Source organism: Cibotium barometz, chromosome 44 (genome assembly GCF_041138505.1).
Source record: "Cibotium barometz isolate CiBa-2024 chromosome 44, ASM4113850v1, whole genome shotgun sequence".
NCBI classification, from domain to species: domain Eukaryota; kingdom Viridiplantae; phylum Streptophyta; class Polypodiopsida; order Cyatheales; family Cibotiaceae; genus Cibotium; species Cibotium barometz.
In genome coordinates this window covers 25,192,785-25,198,784 of record NC_141089.1, presented here as the reverse complement: position 1 = coordinate 25,198,784, position 6,000 = coordinate 25,192,785, and positions in this window count along the sequence as shown.

Genomic DNA, 6,000 nt, shown 5'->3' with positions numbered 1-6,000 from the left:
TGAGCCGATAAGGGTTTGTAACTATTGTGTGCTATATTGGCTGGAAATAAAGATTGCCTGCTAACACCAGCTTTTGTTTAGATACTCCATCTTTTATCATTTACCATATTGGTCTCACCTCAAGATCAATCACTTACTTGATCCCATGCATATCTTCAAGAATGTGGCATCTACCATTTGGGAACATTTGAATGGGACACGAGATTCCGTAGGCATAAGGGAGGATCTACGTACCACAAGGAGGATGCGTGAAGCTTGGCCACAAGAGAGACCAAATGGGCATATTTTTTAACCTCGTGCATCGTGGAGGTTATCAAAGCTAGATGGTGGCGGTGAAGCGTGCTATTACTACAATTCGTACTCCCACTGGTGGGGATGCATGAGGTGTGTGAAGGGGGCCTTTACAAAGAGCAAGAAAAGAGGTGTAGAGCAATTATATGGCTTGAAATCTCATGATTGGCACAAGATGCTCCAAGTAAGTATTTTATGTGCATAATATCTTTTTCCTTTCAAATTTGTAAGTGAATTAGAAGCAACTAATCAACCATTCCTCGTGTGTTCAGTTCATACTACTACTAGCATTTCTCGTAGTGCATCGAAGGACGTGAAAGATTGTATTTACAAGATGGGGAGCTTGTGAGGTACTTTACATGATGCAAAATGTGATGCGTATCAATGCTCCATGCAAGGTGTTCATATTGCTAATATGGTGTACTTTTTCATTTCTAGGTATGTGAGCTCAAAGGAAATAGATCCCACCACGCTTGAGAATGCTCGAGTTATGTCAGTGGAGGTGGTTTGTTTAGTGGAGGACACATTTCCACGTTCTATTCTCACAAGCCAACTACATTTCATAGTGCATTTGAGATTGCTATATGCGGCGGTACTATACATGCACAATGGTTGTTTTTCCTTGAGCGCTTCATGAAGACCTTGAAGGGTTTCGTGAGACAAAATGCAAGACCCAAAGGTAAGATGGCCGAGGGTTGGTTGGTACAAGAGTCACTTGTATATATTTCTGAGTTTCTTGTTGATGTGGATAGCTCTCTGCCATGACTATGGAGAGATGATCAAGACCTAAGGATGACCTCTATTGTGCCTCAAGGGAAAGGACGCAACAAAGTAATAGACACGGAGTTGCTTAATAATATCAACCTCTATTGCGTGCTTAATAGTGATGTGATGAAAAGATGGGTGACAAGATACGAGGATGCAAAGGTAAGAAGACAAGAAGAAAGGGTCCTCTTTCGTACACACCACGGATCTCGTGTGCCATACCCTCAGTATCTAAGAGCACTTCCAAAGGATATTCATGTGGATTGGCTACTTGACAAAATGGAGAAAGCAGAGAAAGACGAGGGGATGCATATCACAATGGAAGAATGGGAGTATGCTAGGGGATGCATGAGCAAGGTCGGTACATATAGAATGTTATGCATAAGTTAGGAGCTTTCAATAATTTAGATTGCTTATTTAATTGATTTTGTCTTGGTGTAGTGCACTATATTCAATGCTATATGGTGCCAGGGCAAGCATTTTCAAACACAATGGATTGATGATAAGAGAAACACACAAGATTGCGGCATCATTGCTAGCTTTGAGGGAGCTAATGGAGCCATGGATGATTATTATGGCATAATCCAAGATATTATTAAGCTTGACTTTCGATGCTTCTTTGTGTATGTTTTGGATGTAAAGTGGTTTAAGGACGTGGTGGAAAGAGGCCCTAATGCAACAATCAAACGCCATGCAAGTGGATCTGTAACTATTGACTCCACAAAGTTTTGGCAAAGTAAGAAGGACACACTAGTACACACATATAAAAATAATCACTTTTGAATATTTGATACCTTCGATGCAAGGAAAATAACATGATTGTATTTTTGTTAGAATTAGGTTGTCTATCAACCAATGGTGGTGGATAATAATAGATGGTGGCATGTCATACCTATTATGCCACGTTCCAAAGTGATGTATAGTACATTTACGAATATTAAGCGTATGGAGGATAATCGTGGCCATGGAGGTGATGATGACCGTGATACGAGAGAGGAGGATGATCATGAGATAGGAGATAGAGATATTGAGGCCATTACCCGCCGCCGTGAGGACGAGCCTACCATTGGTGATGCTGATTTCGATGAGCACATGAGTAGCACAAGTAGTAGTGGGTTGAATGTATTTGTAGATCTAAACACTTGTTTGGATTTTAAGGTAGATAGTTTGGCAAGGGTTGATCTCATTGACGATGAGATTGAACCGTAGCCCATCATTAATATTGGCAAAACTATTTTACATATTGTCTCATTCTTGGCAAGGGTTGATCTCATAAAGGATTAGATTGAACCGTAGCCCATCATTGATATTGGCAAAACTATTTTACATATTGTCTCATTCTCCTCACCTTACTTAATTTTTGTATATGTGGGTTTGCAAAAAAGCATGGATGTTTTTGCTAAAATTATGTGCTTTGGTAATCATGGACAATTTTTGGAAAGCAGTGATGTACATTCACCAGCCTACACCAAAATCTCACTTTTTGTATTCTCTGTTTTGCATCTAAATACGCGTCTAATTCTCAATGTAGACGCACTAATAGATGCGCTAATACACGCGTAAATAGATGCGTTGTTCGATCACACATACATCTTCTCTTCTCTTTCAGCCATGCTTCAAAACCAACCACCAGTCCTTCACTGCCAGATATCTGCAATTATACCATAGGTGCATATATTAGCACAAGAAGCTATATGCTATACAAAAATGGCCAAGCAGCAAAGTTTTTGTATAGCAGTGAAATTTCACTTTAGCAACGATATTTTTCTAGTCATTAGCAAAGAGATGTGCAAAAAGGACTCTCACCCAATTCATCGTGTCACCACTTTTCATCCCATCCCAAAATAGAAGTTGCCAAAGTCCTAACCTAGGAGAAGGGGATTCCTTGTAGTCATATCACTTCTATCCCTTCCACCTCTTCCACCAACCTCTTTCATCCATACTCAAACCCTATTGAGCTTTCCATGAAAGCTTCATCTTCCTCTCCTATGGTCTTAATCTTGCAAGTAAAAGGCAACAAATGCTGATCTGGATACGATCTTGGAACCATATTCTCGATAAGGAGCGGTATAATGGATTTGAAGTAGAAAAACTCCTCTTAGACATGAACACAAGGCCAAATGAAAGAGGCATGATGTTGTATTATCATCGCCTAAGGTGTCTTCCTGGCTACATGCACATTACATTTGAAGATATGGTCGACAATGGGTTCTAGACATCCCAGTCACCCAGCATTTGGAAGAACCTTGAAAAAGCTTCAATTATGCCAAAACTTCTATAGACATGAGTTCGGCGAGACCACGTCTTTTGACCTCGGTAAAAGGTTTTAAGGATAGAACCTACATCAAGTAGGGAGGAATGTTAATCCCATTTTGGATTAACAAATTGCTCCTCGAATCGAGGACATTAATAAGTGTCATAAAAAGGCATTCTAAAAGTTGTATTGAGAATATGGCCACCCAAGGTCTTAGCTAGTAGGTTTTGGATGTCCAAGTCTGAAAAAGGGCCAATTGTATATAAGGCATTTCTCATAATGAAATGACATAATCCCCCTTTGTTCCATGAGAACTCTTGTACTTTGTCTTGAGATAGAGAGAGAGATAGAGTGAGAGTGTGCTCTAGTACATTCCTCTTTCATGCATGCATGTGTCTGAGAGAGAAACCTTGTATTCATGGTGTGAGTGACGTTGAGGTGATAGCATGGAGGTGGTGTTCGGAGGAGTGGAGCTTCCAAAGAGATCTTGGGGAGCCTCAGGGGACACAAGATCAAAGCATTGGTCATTACCCAACGATTGTTGTGTCTGCTGCTTCTCCCATTAACGGTTGTGTGGACTCGTGGAGTTACTTCTAAGTGTCATGAAAAGGCACTATAAAATTTGTATTGATAATTTGGCCACCCAAGGCCTTAGTTAGTAATTTCTAGGTGCCCAAGTGTGAATAAGGGCCAGCTGTATATAAGGCAATTCTCACAATGAAATGACACAATCCCCCTTTGTGCTATGAGGACTCTTGTACTTTATCAAGAGAGAGAGAGAGAGAGAGAGAGAGAGAGAGAGAGAGAGAGAAAGAGAGAGAGAGAGAGAGAGAGAGAGAGTGAGTGAGTGAGTGAGAATGTACTCTAGTACATGTGCCTCTTTCATGCATGCATTTGTGTGAGAGAGTGACCTTGCATTCATGGTGCAAGCAGCTTTGCGGTGATAGAGTGGAGGTGGTGTTTGGAGGAGTGGAGCTTCCAAAGTGAGCTTGGGGAGCCTCAAGGGACACGAGCTCAAAGCATTAGTAAGTACCCAACAATTGTTGTGTCTATTGCTTCTCCCATTGATGGTTGTGTGGAGTTCCTTCTTGGGAGGTGAAGTAGCCTATAACAACTAGATTGGATATGAAAAAAGTGTGTTGAGATCTAGATAGACTCAATTTTACTATATAGGAATGTGTTTAGACTCCCTTGTGGTAGCTCCAAGGCAACAAGGCAACGGTAGGCTCTATTCTAAGTGTGGGCATGAAGAATGAAACCAAAGGTTAAAAGGAGAATGTGGAAGAACCCATAATGGTAGGCTTGGATATGATGGAGAGGGAACATCATTTCACAACTTGCAAGGTTAATATTGCTCTATCAAGTGGTGAACGAGCAACCATGAATTTGTTCAGAGTGGAGAGCATGGAAGATATCCAAGCTTCTAAGTAGTCGTCGACTTCATTTCTGGCCTCCATAATTGCAAGAGGAGCAAGAGAGGCACATTTTGACATGCACGGCTCCAAGATGGTCAACCTCACCGTAATTAGCATGACATCCTACCGTATTATTTTGGACACTCTAAAACAACAATGGTGAGCTAGCTTAGCTCAAAAAGGAGGAGCCTTATTGGAGGCTCGATACATCACAACCTCAACGTATAGCCATATAAATATTTTAAGGTACCTGGATTTCTAAAGTATTGATCAAGGACTCATTTTCTTGCCCTCTTCACTAGGTGATCATTAGATTCTTGTTGATAACAAAGGGACGAAGATCTTTGGCTCATTACCAAAATCATCTTTGCAAACAAGATCAAAATCAAAGCTGTGAACAAAGGAAAGGGAAAGGACAAAGGGAAAATTTTATCAAACAACAATAGTGCCCAAGGTTGGGGAGGTAGGTGTATCCACAGAAGTGGAGAAGGAGAAATGAGAGGACTGAAGATGGTGGAAGCCACCAAGGAAAAGTCCTCTTTTCCCTTTGCATTTAGAATGACAAAGCCAGAATATGACGCGATGGGAAGACTTGAAGCAAACCCTTCTTGAGAATAAGGAGCACTTTGAGAGCAACAATATATAAGGACACATTTTTTTGTGTGAATGCATTATTGCAAAAGCCAAATAATATGTCATGCATTCTAGAAAATTTGTTTTTGTTTTTAATACATTGCTATGTAAAAACATAATTATAATTTAGTATTCCATATTACAAGAGCTTGTACAAGACATACAAGGTTAAAGAGCTTAATAAAAGAGCATTTATCCTTAAAACTAGCTCATGGGGGTCAATCTTGTCAATGGAAACATAGCTTAATATGTTAAAACTAATATCTTCATGGTAAGCTTTTGTGATGATCGATTTTTAGAGAAGGGGATACACCATGATCTCTATAAGGCATTACATGTAACTAGATACGCGTAAGGCTAGTTTGACAATCACAAAAACATTCACATTTATATAAGCAAGGGTAGCCAATACTTGAAGACTCACCCCATGCGAGATGAAAAGCTTGGTTCACAATTGCAAAACCAATATGAATATATATATATATATATATATGCAAGGGTGACCATCCTTAAAGGTAGATTTGAAAATAAGGAATACTCACAAGGGCCTTATTTTACTCCCATTCTCTTGCTCCAAAATGCTACTCTATGAAGTAACAAAATGCCACTCTATGATGCAATCCACCCATACGCACAAAGATT